General features: G+C 39.3%; 1 pseudogene; it reads left to right on the top strand.

Annotated features, from left to right (window-relative positions):
• LOC136114532 (mitogen-activated protein kinase kinase kinase 1-like) overlaps nucleotides 1–20,470 on the top strand; it is a 190,547-nt pseudogene that overhangs the window by 134,057 nt on the left and 36,020 nt on the right.

Raw genomic sequence — 20,470 nt, 5'->3', positions numbered from 1 at the left:
GATAGAACTATGTGACAGTGTGTTCTTTACTTGTCCTGTGCAGTCTGGATTGAAGCCAGCCTTTTTCCAATTCCATTTCAAAGGTGTTTCTTCTTTCCGATGTCTGCATGGACTTGGGACTCAGTCACCCTAGTCACAGATTCTGCATCCTATTGTCTATAAGTTTAGCGTAGCAATTAAGTCAATGGGTGACATCAGTCTTCAGCTTCTAGTTCAGAGTCAGACCACTTCCAGTATCTAGTATAAGGTTAACCTGTTGAGAAAAGTATTTCCATAAACAATCCATTAGTAAGACACAAGGGCATGACTTGTTTAAAACACTGACCTTTTCTACCTTATAGTTCCACCAGTGTTTCCTGGAAACTAGTTTTTAATTCTGGTCTCATATATGTGATGTAGTTTCATAGTGATTTGAAAAGTGCTTTATGTACCTGTTTAAAGTGAGACTGCTTTCCCAGTTACAAGTTATTCTCCCATTTTTGAGAGGCTGTTACTGTGACAAGTCTTTGTGGTAAGAAGTAAAATGAGACTAAGCCATCTTTAGTGATCACAAATGTTTGCTTAATCTTTGACTATTTTATTAACTTAGGAACATATCTGTGTGTTAAAGTAAGTACTTTTTACATATTTTTTTAGGTGCTTATCTCATCTGAAGCTCTTTCAGAATAGTGTGCTTTTCACTGACCTTAAAATCTGCATATTTCAAATGTGTTTCAGCGACAGTAGTTAAACTTTTAAACATTCTGATCACACACTGATTTAACATAAGATTCCTCTTATAATCTCTTAATATGTCACAATGCCATCAAACTAAAGCACCTTCCAGAGTTGTAAGAGGTGTGGATTTTCTACACTTTTTTCATTCTTTCAAAGTAGAACTTTTATTCCTAGGGAAAATGAAATTGGATTATAAAGTTTTAATAATGAGACAAATTATGGAATAGATTTCTTACTAAGTAATGTTAACATAAATTGTTTCTAACTCTAAGGTTGAAAATCCATTCAGAAGAGTCATAACACAGCAGGGTGGTCATAAATGGGACTATAAACCAGTACAGCTGCCAAGCTGGTCAGACTGCTTGGCAGTCACCTGTTTAATTTGTTGCTTTGTTATCACAGAATGGTTGGGGTTGGAAGTGACCTCTGGAGAGCATCTAGTCAAGCCCCCTTCTAAAGCAGGTATACCTAGAGCAGGTTGCGCAGGAACGCTATGTAAGCTGACACAGACAGGTCCTAGGAACAACCAGAAACCACAGATGAAATGCAAAGAGTAAATTTATTTTCCTTATGTTGCCAACCGGGGCAGAGGTACACAAGCAGTGCAGAGCTCAGTCCATGCTGGAAAAAAACAAGTCTGCTGGTTTTGCTTGTATATCAGGGATGAACACAGGTGCAGTTAACTACACTGCTTTGATCTTTGCCTGCAGTAGAGCAAGAATTTTAAGGATGTTTGATAAGGCGCCTCTAAGTCTTTCAAAGGCCTATGTTATCTAAACATAGAGGTTCTACTTGTCAAGCATACAAGGCTAAACAACAATTAATGTGATATGTGTGCTTTTCTACACCCTAGCTGCAGTTGCTTGAGCATATTTACAATTCTCCTCACCAATCTTCTGTTATATTCCCACATTCCACCCCCTTGCTCAAGAGACAGCTTCCACTGGGGCTGGCAAAACTGGTGGTGTTCATCTGGGCTTGCGGGGTGTAGCACAGAGCAATTTACAGAAGCACACAATAAACATGTATAGAACAAGGATTAAACATATCTCTACAATAATGCTTTCAATAAGGTATCCCAGCTCATTCAGCCAGACATGATCAGTAGATTGTTTCATTTGATGCATTAGGTCCTGAAGATGTTGAATGTCATCTTCCATGCTGGCTGACTAGTCAGGTATGTTGAAGCAACACATGCCTTCAAAATCGAAGCAGCATTTATGGCATCAAAGGAGGAAATAGTCCACTGTAAATAATTTTTGTACTGTTCATTGACATACAGCCATTACTTACTCAGAAAAAATAGCAATAAGAAACATTAATATAAAAATCCCTTAGCATAGTTGTCGTGGTTTAACTCAAGCTAGCAATATAACCACAATAGCCACTTGCTCACCCCCCCCCACCCCCCAAATAGGGGAGAGAGTCGAAAGGGAAGGGAGAAACTTGGACTGAGATAAACACAGTTTAATAAAATAACAAAATATTAATATACTACCTGTAAATATATATAAAAAAATATAAAATAGAAGATACTCAATGCAATTCTTCACGAACTCCGTCCACACTGAGCAGCCAGTCCCAGGACACAGCATCGGGAGAGAAAATAGGAAAAAGGCAGAAAGGCCCAGAGGCCTCTACAAATCATAGAATCATTTTGGTTGGAAGAGACCCTCAGGATCATCAAGTCCAACCATAACCTAACCTATGTTACATGTTGATCTTGCAAAAATATATCCAGGGCATGTGCTTGTAGTACAAGGTCACAAAGTACAATGAGTGAACCTATGATAGGGGAGGAAAACAGGGGTGTCAGCACCTTACAGTAATACATATATGCTGCTCCAGGTCCTGCAGCTAATATTACTCTGGCTTTGATAACCTAATGTGGGGTAATTACCCACAGAGTTTGGAGAGCTATGACTTGCACTTTTTCAAATTGAACTTCAATTCAATGTTGGGTTTGAAACATCAATAGCACTGTTCCAATGCTGTCTCCTCTAGATAAGGCATAGGTATTCGTCGAAGATATCTGACATACAAGAACTCAAGAATTTGATATCAACAAAGGATGTAAAATAAAAGAAGTTAGGGTACAAACCCATACAGTATTCTCAGGGGTGATTATATGAATCTTCACATCTAGACTAATAGGTCATAGTCCCACCACACAGTCCATCTGTGTAAACAATTCAATTTCCCCTATGGTTAACATTTTAGGAAAGCTACTGGATCTGGATGAATTTCAGTCCCCATCATATACTTTACTGAAGGTGGTGTATCTCCATCAGTAAACCAGACACGTTTTTTGTGGTCTTCTGTTAACACATCACAAGGGGAAGCCTCCTCCACAGGAGATGTAGGGATAAAAGTTCTGCAATGCTGTTGTGGGGAAGTAATTTTAGGGTTCTGCTTGCTGCAGAACAATGTTTAGATTTCTTAAAGAGAAGCGCGACCTTAAAGAGTTCAGTGGTGTGTTTATTGTTTACTGCATGGGGGAGATATACCAAGCCAAATGCTGCTTCCCTTCTTTCCAGCCATGTGTATCCATTCATAAAGCAAACATTCAGGCATCTTCTTTCCCTCATAACCATTCGCTCCAGGGGCTGTGTTTTGAAGCTCTGGAGACAAGCTCTCAGGCAAGGCTTATATCCGTCACTATGCAAACGTTCAGGATTCTTCTTTCCCTGATAACTGTTCACCCCGGAACCTGTACTTAGAGCTCCAAAGGCAAACTTTCAGGGGAGACCCATAACCGCATGCAAATCAGACTTTCAGGAAACTAAATTCTCAGAAAAAAAATTTAATGGAGTAGAATAGCAGAAGGGCTGACTCAAGCTGGGTACCTGCAGAGAGGTCCACCCAAGCATAGAAAACTACAAACCTTTATATCTTTACAGACCATTTACACCAAGATCCAGTCCAATAGCAAAATTTCACCACCAGGTCCTTTGCTCCCCATCGGACCCTTTTTCCCTGACTCCACGTGGGTCTTTGTTTCATTCAGTTGTAGACATTGGTTTTGGTCCATATCCTTGAAGGTGTTATTTTGTCTGGATAAATCCTTTCTTCTCAGCGAAGTGCAAAATAGGCCCCGCTTTACAGATGTCTGTGATGTCTCTGCGTTAGCCTTGGATCATTGTTTTCCCAGTCAGTTCCATTTTTCCCAACACAATGCAAGCTAGACTTTATCTTGCAGGCATTTAGTGTAGTCTGCAGTTGCTTTTGGTAAATACGAGCTTAAAATTTTAGCAAATCTAGTCTACCAAGTAACATGAATCAAAGAGTATATTAAAAATCATACAACCTTATATCTGTGAATAATCCATTACATTTGGTGTGCATCTACTTAAGCTAAATGATCAATATTGAACTTGAATTGGGCCCATCCACTGACCTCTGAGTAGTAAAACTATTGTCATACAGCTCACTTATTTAGGAGGGAGAGCTCAAAGTAGGTTCATCCAGGCTGTAGTATTTATAGAATGAAATGGTTGACTCGTAGTCAAATTGCATACAGTAGGAAAAGTATGCACAAGATTCCCTGTGCCTGGAAGGAGTTCTTCGCCTGGCTATGACTCAGACCCTTACCTCCTCTGGAGCCAGGACAAAACTGCTGCTGGTTTGGCTGGGGGGGGGGGGGGTCGAGTGCATCCATCACAAATGCCCTAAAAGTCCCAAAAAGGTATATAATTGTTTTACTGTAGCTGGTACAGAAAATCTCTAGACTGTTTACCTTATTTGGTATTTTTCTAATCTGTCCATGCCAAACTATCTATTCCTAAAAATTGTACAGTAATACTAGTGCCCTGTGTTTTCTTTGGATTAATTTCCCAGCCTTGGTCCTCTAAATGCACTTTCAGCAATTCGGCATCTGCCTCGATTTCTTGTTGTGATGCTGCCATAATCAATAGATCATCAGTATAATAGCAAACAGTAATGGTACCCAACCATAGTGTTTTATCAGCTACTTTCATTTGGTGGCAAATGGAGGGACTGTGTTTGTATCCCTGACGCAATATTTGGAAAGTATATTGCTTTTGTTGCCAGGTAAAGGCACACTGGTCTTGCACTGAGGTTGCAGGTGGGGAGGAGGGTGAGCACAGAGTTGGTGGGCATGGCTAGGGGGTGGTTGGCTTTTTTGCATAAGCACTAACCCTTGCCATCAGCAAAACATTTCTGATGTTCCGATCCCATTTATTTCTGATTGTGGGATACCGACTTGTACAAGATCATTCCACATTTGTTTCCTCATGACCCGTGCTTTAACTCCTTTTGGTTTTGCTGGCTTTCCTTTATTCACCACCCAAATGAAGGGTCCCAAAATTACAGTCCAAATTTCCCTCAAGGAATTTCCTAGGGCACCTACATTACCCGTGGCATTTCTCACTGCTAGTGTAAGGTTTTAGCGAGGCAGGCGCTCCTCTTAAAAACTGCATTTTAATACTTCTCATTACTACTGCACTGTTCAGATTGGATCCCAAAACCAATACGAGCCATCCCCATCTGCTACACCAAATTAATACCTTTTTCCATTTGTCACAGAGGCACCCCAAAGTCAGTTTTAGATGGACAATGAGTTCCAAAACAGACTTTATTCTAACCGGAAAAGTGTAGCCGATAAACCGACTAGAAACAGCATTTATACAATTAGTCAGCACTCTGACAACATAAAATACAGGTTCGGATATCAGTTGAGGAGATCATTGGGGTACAACAACATAAGAATAATGAGGATCCACAACTTGCGCACATACACTCACAAGAAGCAAAACTGGAGGCCTCTCACCCCAGGGTACCCACAAGAAATAATCACTCACCTAGGTTAGGCAAAGACTCATTCAAGGATATATCCAGTCAATAACCACTCACCCAAATGAGGAGGTGAGGCTTGCAATCCCTGGAAGTCTCCTTAGATGGTGTCCCAGTCTAAGGGGAGGGCTCCAGTTCACAGACCCGCTACTCCGAGAAGACCACTCAAAGGGGGTCTTCGACAGGGACCCCATTTTATAGCCTGGTCAGATCTGGTTGTGGGAATTACAACATAGTCCAGAAGCTTTGCAGCTACTCTGGGCACCTCTTTTGTTGAAGACTCTGTCAATTGACCAAGAGTCCTACTCCTCCTGCCCCACCACCTGGAGGAGGTGAAGTCACCCTGCCCCAAGGCAGGGGAAGATGTGACTTATCAGCACCTTAGTACCACCCTAGGCGTGTACTTTGGGACAGGCACAGTGGGACACAAAAGGTGCTAAAGAGCCATCAACAGCCCCATTGAAGGCTCCAGATCTCAGGGGAATGTGCAACTGCCACACAATCCACCCCGTGACCACAGTCATGATCTGACAGGCTACTTTGGAGTGGTAGTGCAGTCACCTCTTGCCTCCAAAGTCAAAAGGGGGCATTCTGCTGGTGAGTTTTAATGCCCACTGTGGATCATCATACCTTATGTGTAATTTTCCTGTTATACATTATCATTACAAATCGACCTACTAATAAACAATAAAATACTGCAAATTACAATAATTACAATTATTATCAAATATTGGAGGATGCTGGTTAGCCATCCTAGTAGGGAAACTAAATGCATTGAAAGTTTTTCACCAGTTAGTCCCCAGTACAGCCACAATTGCTCCTGAATCCTGTTATTTCTCCTTGTAGTGGTTCTTGTAATGGCACTCATATGATTGGGGTGTAGACACAGCTTCCTGTATGTGAAGGGGTTTCGTTAGAAGGAGATATGTTGTTGAATTAGTCAGGCCCAAAGGAATCTCAAGGCCACTTCGAGAAGCTGAGAACAGAATCTGCTGTGAGAAAGAGGGGCGTTTCTTCATTAACAGGGCCTCAGCATGGCGTGAGTCGTCGGACCTATCATCGGTGGGGCTCCAGCGTGTGGACTGCCCATGATACTCATTTAGCGAATCCATGCTTGGAGCGTGGATTCGTGATTAGAGAATAGTTGCGTATATAAGGAGACATGCTTCTGTAATAAATGGCTTTGGCGTGATTCACATTGAATCGGAGTGCTGAGTCCTTTATCGTTCCAACAAATGGTGACCCCGACGTGATACTCCGAACGGTGTCTCACTAAGGTCGGGGAAAAGCCTGGAGCGGCCCAGCCGGAGGCGGCTCAGCTGGACTGAGAGCCGGGCGGAGACGTACGGACGTTCCGCGGATAAATTTTGTTGAGGAAGGCCCCGGGAAAGGTGAGCGGCTGGGAGCAGGAGGAGGGAAGAGTGAAGTTATGGGGCAGAATATATCCTCTGAGGAAGAAGCTATAGTTAAAATCCTCCTGCATCTTCTCTCTATGAGAGGACTTAAATACGAAGAAAGTAACATACGTAGACTGTTGGTTTGTTGTAGAACTAACGGCTACCCGACAGAAGCTGAGAAAGCTTTTAAAATTGAATTTTGGGACGATATAGGGCAGAAATTATGGGATAAGGTTAGCGACGGAGATAAAGAAGCTAAATCATTAGCGACTACATGGAAGCTTATAATTTCCACCTTAAAAGAATTTAAGGCTGAGCAGGCTGCGGTTACTGGAATTTTTGCAGCGTTACAGCCTGATAAGAACTCTAAAAATAACTGTGAAGCTTACCCAGTTCGTGTTTTCGATACCCTCCTTACTCCATCCCCTGTTGTGCCTTCGGCACTCCCGATGATACAACAGTCTGGGGCGGAGGGAGGAAAATTACCGAGTGGATGGCCTCCTGTACCATCACACGACCCTGGAGAGACCAAGAAGTCCAAAGAACTGGAGTCAGATAATTTGTCAAAAGGGCTGGTGAAAGCTGAGAATGCTGAAGTCGTAAATAAGTGTAATATCAATTCTTTTACTGATTTGTGTCCACCTTCACCGCTTTCTATCCTTCTAACTCCTACAAGAGAACAGAAGGAGCCGCCGGATAAGAACTGGGCAAAAGAACTGTGTGAAAGATCAGATCAGCTATTAGCGAGTGAATCCAACGGTCAGCAATATCAAGCTATGAGAGAGGTGCCTGAAACCAACAAAGCAGCCAAATCGTTTGCAACTATTAATCAGGGTCCCAATGAGAATTACATGCAATTTATTGACCACCTTCAAGAGACCATCAATAAGCAGGCTGAAAACTTAGAAGTTAAGGAAGCACTGGTGTTGAAATTAGCAGTAGAGAATGCTAATGTTTGCTATCAGCATGTTATTTGCGAGTTTTACAGTACATATTATGTGTTCCTGTGTACCGTCTCTCTGAAAATCGAGCAGCTTGTCAGGAATGTGAGTGAACTGTTTTACTAGTTGTTTTTAAGTGTGCCATAAAACCTTCTGCCTGCTCTTCCCACTCAGGCTGCAAGCAGCCCTGTGCTTCCCCCCTGCCTCCTCCTCCCCCTTCCCCCCCCCCCCAAGGTTTTTACTTGCAAGATGGGGTCAGGAATGATTGTTTTCTGTTGTGTTCCTAAAAAATCGGTATTGGGAGGTGTTTTAAAACATAGGAAAGCACTCGGACAAGAAATCTTTAAATCTTTTCAGACAGTTTTTTTTACAGGCGGGGCGATTTGAACTTCAACAAGCTGAGAGAGACTTAACTGATAACACACAGGTCAGAAAACTTGTTAAAGTCTGCAAGATGCTTTCCTTATTAACCTGTTTTCTTTGTGGGTATCTGTTTAAGCATGTTGCAATTTTGGTAGGTCTTTGTTATATGGTACGATATGTTCACAGTCTGTTAAATCGTGAGATTCCATTGATTCAAAATGTGCATTTTGTGATAATACAGAAGAACATGAGTAATTTACTTCTTTACTGCATGAATGTGATGTTTATCCCTGTTTCTCTATTAGGACGGGATGTGTTAGGACAACTAGGAGCAACTCTGGTGACAAAACAACAGCATTTCTAGAAGCGGCCATTGATGATGGGCGACCAGTACTGAAATTACAGTGGAAAACTGATGATCCAGTCTGGGTAAATCAATGGCCGCTCAGTAAAGAAAAACTCGCCCATGTCGAAGAGCTAGTACAGGAACAGCTTGAAAAAGGGCATTTAGAGCCGTCTACAAGTCCCTGGAATACTCCTGTGTTTACTATTCAGAAAAAATCAAAGAAATGGAGGTTGTTACATGATCTTCGAAAAATTAATGATACCATGGAAGACATGGGAGCATTACAGCCGGGATTACCATCCCCTGTCATGATTCCAGAAAACTGGCAGATCTTAATAATTGACTTGAAAGATTGTTTTTTCACCATTGCTTTGCATCCTGATGACTGTAAACGTTTTGCATTTTCCATAAATTCTGTAAATAAGGCTGAACCTGCGAAAAGGTATCAATGGGTAGTTTTGCCACAGGGAATGAAAAATTCCCCAACTATGTGTCAAATTTATGTAGCTTGGGCCTTGCAATCAATCAGAAAATCTCATCCCGAGTTAGTGATTTACCACTACATGGATGACATATTAATAGCTGGGGAAACTTTTTCGACTGATTTGTTGATAAATGAAGTATCTGATACATTGCAGCATAGAGGATTGCAAATTGCTCCAGAAAAGGTACAAATTCAACCAGCATGGAAATATCTTGGTTGGGAAATTTCTCAGTCCACAGTGAAACCTCAGAAAATAGTATGTCGACCTGTCATTCAATCCTTAAATGATGTGCAGAAACTAGTGGGTGATCTGAATTGGGTCCGGAGCATTTGTGGGATCACTAATGAGGATTTAGCTCCAATTGTAAAACTGCTAAAAGGGGATAGTGACATTAGCTCTCCTAGAACGCTTACTGCTGAGGCGGATGCTGCTCTGAAAAAGATTATGTCCAAACTTGTAAAAGCTTTCAGCCATAGGTGGAACCCAGATTATGTAATCGGACTACTAATTGTAAACAATACTAACTATCCTTTTGCTCTCATAATGCAATGGACAACTGGTAAGGAGCCGTTAAAGATCTTAGAGTGGGTGTTTTTGCATTTTCGACTCAAACGAACCATTACAACCAGGGTTGAGGTCTTTGCTTAGCTTATAATGAAAGGTAGGCAGAGAATAGTCGAAATTTCAGGGGCTGAGCCTGCATATATCATTGTTCCCCTCGTTTCAGAATATTTACAGTGGGCTTTGCAGAACTCCTTACCTTTTCAGATTGCGTTATTAGATTCTCAAGCCTTAATTAAGACATTTTCCCCTCCACACAAGTTAATGTCAGTTTTGAATATGGGATCAATGGAGGAGGGTCCCCCTCTTCTCTCAGAATTTCCTGTTAAAGGACCCACAGTGTTCACTGACACAGGGGGTGAAATGCAGAAAGCAGCAATTACATGGAAAACACATGGAAAATGGCACGATGTGATACGAACTGACCTGAAAGGATCAACTCAGCATTTGGAACTCAGGGCTGTAATAGAAGTGTTTATCAGATTTGCTCATAGCCCAGTGAATATTGTTTGTGATTCTTTGTATGTGGTAGGTGTGGTAGCTCGCATTGAAAGATCATTGCTCAAAGAGGTTCAGGATGCACAACTGATGTCTTTGTTCAAGCAACTATGGTTGTTGATCGAAGAGAGACAACACCGATACTTCATAACACATATCCATAGTCATCTGACAATTCAAGGCGATTTAGCTGAAGGAAACGGCCGAGCTGATTTTCTTGTATCTCCTGCCTGGGTTCCACCTCCAGTAGATAGGTTTGGGCAAGCAGTACGCTCTCATAGTTTCCTCCATCAGTCTGCTCAGGTCTTACAGCGGCAATTTTCATTGTCCGAAAGTGAAGCCCGAGGTATTGTTAAAAGTTGTGCAGATTGTCAGCGCATCTCAGTAGGGCTGGGTGCAGGAGTCAATCCAAGAGGATTAGGACCCTTGGAATTGTGGCAAATGGACGTCACACATGTCCCTGAATTTGGCAGGCTGAAGTATGTGCATATGTCTATTGATACATATTCTTTCGCCATATGGGCCACTGCTCAGACTGGTGAAACTAGTTCACATGTGCAACGACATTTACGTTCTGCTTTTGCAGCTTTGGGAGTTCCTGCACAGGTCAAGACAGACAACACACCTGGTTATATCGCCAAAGCTACTGCCACCTTTTTTCAGTTGTGGGGTGTTAAGCACATTACAGGGATACCAAATTCTCCTACTGGTCAGGCCTTGGTAGAAAGGATGAATCGAACTCTCAAGCATCAGCTTGACAAACAAAAAGGGGGAACTGACTGTACTACTCCACATGACAGACTAAGCAAAGCATTATATGTCTTGAACTTTTTACGCCTTCCGCAAGGGTTCGACATTCCACCTATGATTCGTCATGGAACAAGCTTAAAAGGACACTTGACAGACCTTAGAGAAAATAAATGTCAGGTCAAAATACGCAATGGAGTTACTGGTGAATGGGAGGGTCCTTTCCAATTAATAACTTGGGGAAAGGGTTATGCTTGTGTCATTACAGACCAAGGATCAAAATGGATTCCTGCGAAATGGATCAAGCCATGGCTGAATAAAGACAACAAAGATTCGACAGATGCAGAAGGACAGGAGGGAGATAAGTTGTGAGAATTGTCTCAAATGTAAACCATGAATTCTTATTCAGTGTTATAGATGCTCTTAGACCCAGTGGTCTAAAAGCTTATTAGTAAACAGATAAGGTACCTTCCATAGATAATGCTAATTTGAACAGATAGTAAGAGTTCCAAAAGGGTGATATTACAATTAGATAATCTATGCATAGATAAGGTAAAAGTATAAGATATTTCTACCATGGTAACCTAATTTAGCAACTGGTAAGGTTTTAAAAGAGATATTAAGATTAAGCTATAGATCTTTTAAATAGGTTAATATAAGTTTTAAGATATTAATTCAATAATTAGCATATGAATAGGTTAATATAAGTTTTAAGATATTAAGTCAATAATTAGCATATGCTGATGGTATTAAGTACGTTACTCTATAAACTGCGCAGTTATAGATCTTTTAGGAATTTAAGAGAATATATTGTATTAAGTTGTCTGACTATTCTAAAATAGTGCGTTGGTAAGATGGTCATAAGTAGAATTAAGGTTTTATATATGATATGAAGGTTTGAGTATAAGCAGATAGTTGTTTAATCTTATTAAGTAAGGTTTAGCTACATTATATGTAATTGTAATTATGTTGTTAATCACGTGTCCTATGTTGCAGTGTATTTCAAAGACGATTCAGCATGCTGTTTAAGGGGCCTGACTAGTTCAAGAACAAAAAGGGGGAATTGTGAAGGGGTTTCGTTAGAAGGAGATATGTTGTTGAATTAGTCAGGCCCAAAGGAATCTCAAGGCCACTTCGAGAAGCTGAGAACAGAATCTGCTGTGAGAAAGAGGGGCGTTTCTTCATTAACAGGGCCTCAGCATGGCGTGAGTCGTCGGACCTATCATCAGTGGGGCTCCAGCGTGTGGACTGCCCATGATACTCATTTAGCGAATCCATGCTTGGAGCGTGGATTCGTGATTAGAGAATAGTTGCGTATATAAGGAGACATGTTTCTGTAATAAATGGCTTTGGCGTGATTCACATTGAATCGGAGTGCTGAGTCCTTTATCGTTCCAACACCTGTATACACCCTTTTCCTTCAACGGGATCAAGTGCAATACGGCCTGGCTTTGGACAGTCCTTCTGTTTTCATGTAGCTGATGATTTAGGCAGCCTATGCAATGTCATGCATAGAGTTCATTAGTGTTTCCAGATGCAGGCTTCGCCTCCTGAATGACCTGTTGGTTTTCCCAGTCAGTTCCATTTTTCCCAGCAAAATGCAAGCTAGACTTTATCTTGCAGGCATTTAGGGTAGTTTGCAGTTGCTTTTGGTAAATACGAGCTTAAAATTTTAGCAAATCTAGTCTACCAAGTAACATGAATCAAAGAGTATATTAAAAATCATACAATCTTATATCTGTGAATAATCCATTACCTTTGGTGTGCATCTGCTTAAGCTAAATTATTAATATTGAACTTGAATTGGGCTCATCCACTGACCTCTGAATAGTAAGACCATTGCCATATAGCTCACTTATTTAGGAGGGAGTAGGCTCATCCAGGCTGTCATACCTATAGAATGAAGTCGTTGACTCGTAGTCAAATTGCATACAGTAGGAATAGTATGCACAAGACTACCTGCGCCCACAAGCCACCAGCGTTCAGTGTGCCGTTCTGCTTCCTCGTGGATCTCCTGGAAGGAGTTCTTGGCCTGGCTGTGACTCAGGCCCTTACCTCCTCTGGAGCCTGGACCAAACTGCTGCTGGTTTGGCTGGGGGGAGGGGGGTCGAGTGCATTCGCCACAGTATACAAAGTATTCATGTGACTGAGATGGTTCATGCCATGGTTCATAATATAAAAAACAGAATAGCTCTATATTTTTAACTTGCACCTATATTATTTTGGAACTGTACTGTTCTTATGCAGACAAAGATTTTTGGTTTTGAAATGATTTTTTTGACTGAGGAAAAAATCAAAAAATCAACCCTATTTTAAGCTTTTAGGCATGTTCTACATTTGGACTCTACTTGCTGCTGTAGTGTCTTTGTTTTTCATTAAGAATCACTAGGTTTTGTCTCTTTCTAGAAAGCAATAGTATGAAATTAAGTGTTTGGACAAAAATAACTTGTCACTTGCATTAATTTTGAAGTAAGCATTCATGCTTAACCTCTGAAAAAACATTCATTCTTAGGTAGATTGTTTTTCTGTTTATAAACATTTAATCTTTAATTGCTAGACATGGTTCTGAATGTCTAAATTTGGTTATTAACAGTAGGTTTAGATGTTGTTTGAAAGAAAATTAATTTTGTTTGCAATACCCATCTGCTTATTACATTTCAGCACTGAACAGGAAGAGTTATTTCCTGTCTCAGAATACGTTGTTTCCTTTGTGTCTACAATGAGAGAAAAAAACCATGACTACTGCTTCTGACCAATGAAAACTTCTCTTTTTTCTAAGTAGGGATTTGTGATAAATGAACTAGAGTAATGCATTGCTGAATGTTGTAGAGAATATGCAGTAGATCATCATAGAGTACATAAATGTAGTTTTAACTGCATAGCTAAAAGTTTTAGAAGTTGAAGACTGCATGAATGAAAGCAGTAGAGGTAAATATGCAAGTGCTTCTCATTTCAACTAATTTATTATATAGCCTTATCTTCCACTTTAAGACAACTCTCAGAATGAAATTTTGTTTCAAAAATAAGATTACAATTTAATTAAGCTTCCTTATTTTTAAAGATTGCTAACTTCAAGAAGATGGAAGGGGATCATGTACTGCTACTTAAGAATGTGGTTTTCTTGGTGATTTAGCAGATAGTTCAACAGAATCAGGAAATCTTCCAGACTGTTCATATATATTTTTCAGTGTCTGACAGTATTTTGCTGCTTTGTTGTTGCCAACAATCAGAGGCAACTACTTTGCTGTAGGTCAAAAAAAGCTCAAGTCCAGGCAGATTATACTTTCATTTTACAGATATGCTATAATTATAGCTGACTTGAAGTGCTTTTGAGTAATCAGTCGCTCAGAAAGCAATTTGCAAGGACATTAACCTTACTTTCATTATTTCTGTGTCTAGTTTAAACATACTATGCATTAGTTTACAAGTCCTCTTTTTTTGAGGAAGAGTTCATATGTGGGTACTACATACATAGTTTCATACATAGTTTCATGATTGTGCATTCTATGAAGATGGAAACTTTTCACCACTAATTTGTATTCGTTTTGTAAATTGCTTTAAAATAGAGATTGCAAACTTTAAATTGCCAAAGCATGCATGAACTATCGCAATACTTCTGAAACTTTTGGTGAATGATGTGACATACAGGGTAATTTTTGTACTGGTTTAATGTTTCCCAAGACATTCCTCTTTCTTGGGTGTCCCATGTTACAATCAATACACGTTTTAAATAAATACCCCTCAAAACAGGTATTCTGCAAACTGCAGACGAGCAAATTAATTGTAATTCTTGCTGTAGTTAGTTGGAAGTAATGATTTAGTAGCTCCATTGTAAGGAGAGGAAGAACAGGACAACACAAAGTTTAAGAATGCTATAGTATTATACTTTAACTAAAAATAATTGTGTCTATGACTATAATAATTTTTTTTTCTTTTCTGTAGTCATGACATGGAGAATAGAAAACCCTCAGGGGGTTGCAGAAAATGGATGACCGCCCCAGAAGAGTGTATGATCAGGGAGAAACTCAAGGCAATGTGTATGTCAGCCTGGAAGCATGAATGGCTGGAAAGAAAAGGCAGGAGAGGCCCTGTGGTAAGTGGCACGGAAGTAAGTGCAGTATCTGTGACAACTGTTACAAATAAAAATCCCTTATTAAATGTATTTCTTTTAGAAACCTCTTCATCGTTAATAATTTGTGGACTCTTAATTGTGATCCTCTTGTTCATTTTTTCTAATGAGCTGTTTAACAGGAAATTGTGGCTGACTTTCTGAAGTGTATGCATTTATTAAGCTTTATTTTTTAAAAGGCACATTGCTGTGCTGCTGATTGTGTAGTATAAAATACTGCTGTGGCAACACTCTTCTAATGTCAATAGCAAAAGTAGTTCTTGTTCCTTAGATAAAAACTTACATTTGAGTGCAAAACTGCACTGTAGTGCTTTGTACTCCATTCTTTAAGGTTTCATGACTTCATATTTCCTTAGTTTGAAAATGTTAAAATTTTCTATATGTTTAACATGTGTGGGGTTTTTTTGCTAGATGAATATACAAACTTCGAGCTTATTAGAAACAGAAAAATCAAATCTGAGTAACAACTTCACGTAAGTTTAACTCTGCTAAAATTTGGGTGCCAGAGTATTCCTATTAGCCTTTTTGAGTAATGCTTTTGTATAAACAGCTCAGAAGTAATTTTAAGAAATTTCAGATCAAACTGAAAGTTTATTGAACACAGTTATGATTCTAACACTAGCATATTCAGTATAATGCTGGTTAATTAATAGCAATTAGTTACATATAAGTGTAGTTGCATTGGTCAGTGTGACTCCTGTGTAACACTTGATAGGAATGCTAATTTAAAGCTAAGATCATCTGATGCAGTTAACAAGTGTTTGGGGGCAGCTTTTCTAGACAGAAATAAGGCTTTCTGTCATAAGAACATTGAAAATAGTTAAAGTGCACCAAAAAAGCAATACCTTGAATAACACACAGCAATTCTTTCTTGAAAAAAAGTTTTAAATGCATCTTGGTTACTGCATGGCTTGAAATTGTGGTTCCCTGATCAGCCCACTTCCCTTGAGGTTTCTGGGTTCTTTAATACAAGTTTTGATGCTCTAGATTTGCAGTCACTACCATTTTACATTTAAACTTTTTCAAGCAGTAGCAACCGATAACTGTAATTTGTCCATAGGCACATGAATTTGCATTCTGACCTAGGAAAGAAAAAAAGCATTGCAGTAATCACTAGGAAAAAAAAAAAAAAAAGCCTGTGTTGCTTTTCATACTTTTCCTTTATCCTGTTCATTTTCGCAATCAGATAGCAATATATTTTAAAATAACAACAACAAAGATTTCTGAAAAGTTCAGTTTTGCAAGAAGTATACATTCAATATGGTGAATTCTTAAAGTAAAACAAACAGTGCTTGGGTCAAGGCTGTAAAGGCAGGTTTTTTCCTCTTTTGGGCAGTGCTTAACTGCTAAGCTACAACCTCCTTATTGTCCTCATCTCCCTGTAGCCTGCTGAAACTGAAATGCATTTCTGGATAGTGGAACAGCTTCAGCTGCATGAGTTAAATGCTTCCATTTAAAATAGCACTTGACCTTGTGGATGCAGTCCAAATCATCAGATAGAAAGGCACCGAGGCTGGATGTTTCTTCCTCCTCATACCATGAGCAGGGAAAGCCCCTTCCATTTTTTGTCTAAATCAAAGATACCTCTGCAACTTTATAGGAGAGGTCTGCTCCATTAATCTGAAGTCTTACTTGGAGCTTTCCTACAGCTTTGAGTCAAGCCTCTAAGACATGGAGAAATGTAGAACTAAAACTGACTCTGCTTGCTGTACTTTTAATTCTGTTCCATGGGGCCTTACTCTTCTCATGCATTATGTAGGTCTGTGGGACAGGCAGCTGAAAGTTGTCTTGAAATTTTCCATATCTCAGTGTCAAAATTCAATGTTTATGCAACAAAGCACTGTATTAGAAGTTTATGTGCTCACTCTTCTTGAACACGTGTCTATTCAGGTAGCACAACACTGTACACAGTGATTATTAGCTCAGATACTAGATGCAGTGTAGCTGTTTTACTTGTACTGCAGTCAGAAAAGCTGGCTGTGGTTCTTATAGAGCACAGTACACCTTAATTTTGCTGTATTGCCTCCAGGTTTAAAGTAATTTTACTTTGCAGCAAGCATTCATATTGTGCTGCAGAAATAGCAAACCTAGTATCTATCAACTGATACTGTATATAACACACGGATCCAAGGTTATAGCTCTTAAATAAGGAGACAATGACTGCAGAAAAAAATTATTTTGGCTCCTACTAATTAAATAGGAGAATTGCTGTCCTCTGAGTTACCATGAATGACAATTACAGAAGCACTTTGAGAATCAAATCAGTTGCTGTCACGACTCTAACATCAGTGGCACAAATGGACAGGAAAAAAGGTTCTCACTTTTGTGTTGTGTATAGATTAACAAGATAGCCCCTATTAGATGCTAATATTAGAACCTGGGGAATATGAAAACTTTGGATGTCTAAATAACAGCTTAATTAGAATGCTAGCAAAACAGATTTTTATGAATATGTTCTGCTTTAATGTAAAATTATCATTTTGTAATTCTAACACATGGTTTAATTCCTGCAAGGTGGTGAAACCTATCCCTGGGAAAGGAGATGGATCAGAAATTATTAAACTCTAGAGAGAGCCTCAGACTGAAGGACAAAGCACTGCTTCTTCACTGATACAGAAAGGAAGACATAGTCCTTCTCCTAGTAGCTCTTCATCATCCTCTAGTACAGTTAAATCTGAATCACCAGGTGTTAGAAGGGGTATTTCCAGTGCCTGTAAGTTGAAAACTGTGATGTAATTTTTAATTTGACTATATATTGCAATCTTTTGTTTAGAGAAGCAATTGGTATCTAATCCTTTCTGGGTAGGCAAGATGCTGATATAAAGGCTATCACTTGAGTGAGATATACAGAGCATATCTCACTTTACACTCCTCTTATGTGTGGAATTTTGTTCTCTGTTCTTAGGTGCGTGTTTTCTTCTTAATTTATTCCTGCTTTCAAATTTTATTTGTAGGAAATAAATGAAGAAATATAGATACTCGGTTGTGAAGACATGTATGTTCTTTTAGATTGATTTGCATGAAGAAGTGCCAGGAGTTTGGGTTTTGCTTTTTGTTGTTGTTGTTATTGGTTTGGTTTGTTTTCCTGTAGTTTTGCATGTCAGTTCTCCAGGCAGGTATATTCCCTTGGGGATAGGATTGTTGATTGGACCCCCTGACTCCCAATCCAGGCACACCACCACCATGCCCCCCTCCCCCCCAACTTTCTTCTACCATTGAGTTCTGGTCATGGAAGAAAAATAATCATTTTAAATTCATATAGTCTAAGCAGGTTATAGTTTCTTCAGGTTTTGGGGACTCTGTTATTCTGTGTCATTTGGGGAAAAAAAAAACCACATAGTTAAACTTATTATTGTTCTGATGTGCTAGTTTGACTGAAATCGAGTTAATTTTTCTTCATGCAGTTAGAAAGTTAGAATCTTTTCTTTTTAGTAGCTAGCATGGTCTTTTGTTTTGGATTTAGTATAAGAATAATGTGATAGCACCCTGGGATAGAGTTAATGTTTTCTTTTTGTAGCTAGCTGTGTTTCGAAGTTGGTATGAAGAGAATGTAAGAACTTAACCAATCTTGGCTGTTGTCAAGGAAACCAAGGACTTCTTCAACTGTCCAGCTGCAAGTGCAAATTGGTATGAGGGGGGCACAGATGGGACAGTACCTAGATTAACATCCAGGTTGATTAATGAACTATTCCCTACCATTAGTGTCATGCTCGGTATAAAGCTGGAAACTGCTTTTCTGGCTAGTTAAAGTTTTCTAGTTTGTTTGTTCAGTTAGCTCCATTTGGTGTTCCATTGCAATTCAGCCTCTTGCTATTCTGCAGTTAGACTTTGACCTTTTTGCTCTCTTGATGGGATCAGATGTTTGGGACCAGGGTGCTCTCCTTTCCAGGAATGGCTGTTCAGTGCAGATGGAGTTTGTGAGAAAATTGTATTGAGTATCACTTATTTTATATATTATTATTATCTTATTAAACTGTTTTTATCTCAACCCATGAGTTTCTCCCTTCCTTTTTGGTTCTCTCCCCTATTTCCCTCAGGGGGTGGGGGGAGTGAGCAAGTGGCTATTGTGGTCCTAATTACTAACTCAGGTTAAACCATGACACCTGGAAATGCTTATGATGGAACTGCTTATGTAGTTTCAGAGTGGATGAATAACACCACCTCAACAAGCCCCATCTCTAGATGGCTCCTCTCCATACAGCCGTGAGGAAACAAATCATTGTGTCAACAAAATTATGTGAGCCAGGCTGTACCTGCTGCAGCAGATAGGACCCAACTCTTTTTTAATTGGAGGAGACAGCCCTGATAATAAATACAGAGTGTTTATTTGGCCTCAGGTAGAAAACATTTTTGTGTTGTCTGTAGCTCTTATTAATTTATAGTTAATCTTGGAAAACTGTACAAAACCAAATTAGATCAAGTTAGTTGCCAATCCTTGCTAAGGTTCTATAAAGTAAAAAGATGTAATCTGTGCTCATGTAATATAATGATCAGCTTGTATTTTTTTCAAATGCGTAGCAAATACTAGTTTTGTCTAGAGTTAATCTTAAAAAAAAAAAAGACTCTGGGAAGTAATTGCTAATGTTCTGTATATTTCTCATTCCTAGAAGTGGCTCTTAATTATATATCTTAAGTATTTTTGGCTAGAATTTGGCCACTTCATTTTCCTAGTTTCTCAATCTGAAATGCTCTATTTCCTCTGTTCATGGAATATATAAATGACAAGCACATGACACAATTCCTTTAATGGTGTGATAATTTCATTAATACCCATAGTGAGGTTCTCTTTGGAGACTTAAATAGTATTGCTGTGATGCACTGTTGGAGAACATTTATGTTTTTAAGTAAACGGAGGCATCTCATTTAAGTTTGATTGCCATCATGTTATGGCTATACGATGATTATATATGCATAAATTCCTTCTAGTATAAAGTGTAACAATAGCTTCAGCTGACTTTAAAAAATAAAAAAGGGGAAAAAATGTTGAGAGAAAACTGGTGTTATAATTGTCTGCTTTTCCATATGTATTCCTGAATAAAGATTTGGGGAATCACAATTTCTGTTAGGTGGTGCAGGAAGATACTTATGTCTATATATGAAATATTTTGCATTAGCTACTATTTTTTTTTTAAGTATGTGGGAGGTGTACTATGATATGTCTCCATGATGCACTTAATGATTTATGTAACTATCAATCCAGTAGAGCCCTAGCATGTACTTTTCTTTGCAGACTTGTAGCTGTGGCCGTGGGACGTGCTGTATTCATCTGCTGTTTGTTACGTTGCGGGTCTTCCAGCTTGAACCCTCAGACTCAATGCTCTGGAGGAAGACACTGAAGAACTTTGAGGTAATAGATTTCTAATAGATCTAATGGCAGATCTAAAATACACTCAAGGTAAAAGTCTTTAGGGTATTGTCTTTAAAATGTTGAGAACTTCTGCATTTCAAAGCAACAAGAATATATGTTTTTTATA

Source organism: Patagioenas fasciata, chromosome W (assembly GCF_037038585.1).
Source record: "Patagioenas fasciata isolate bPatFas1 chromosome W, bPatFas1.hap1, whole genome shotgun sequence".
In the NCBI taxonomy this organism is placed as follows: domain Eukaryota; kingdom Metazoa; phylum Chordata; class Aves; order Columbiformes; family Columbidae; genus Patagioenas; species Patagioenas fasciata.
This window is presented reverse-complemented; position numbering and strand designations above follow the sequence as displayed.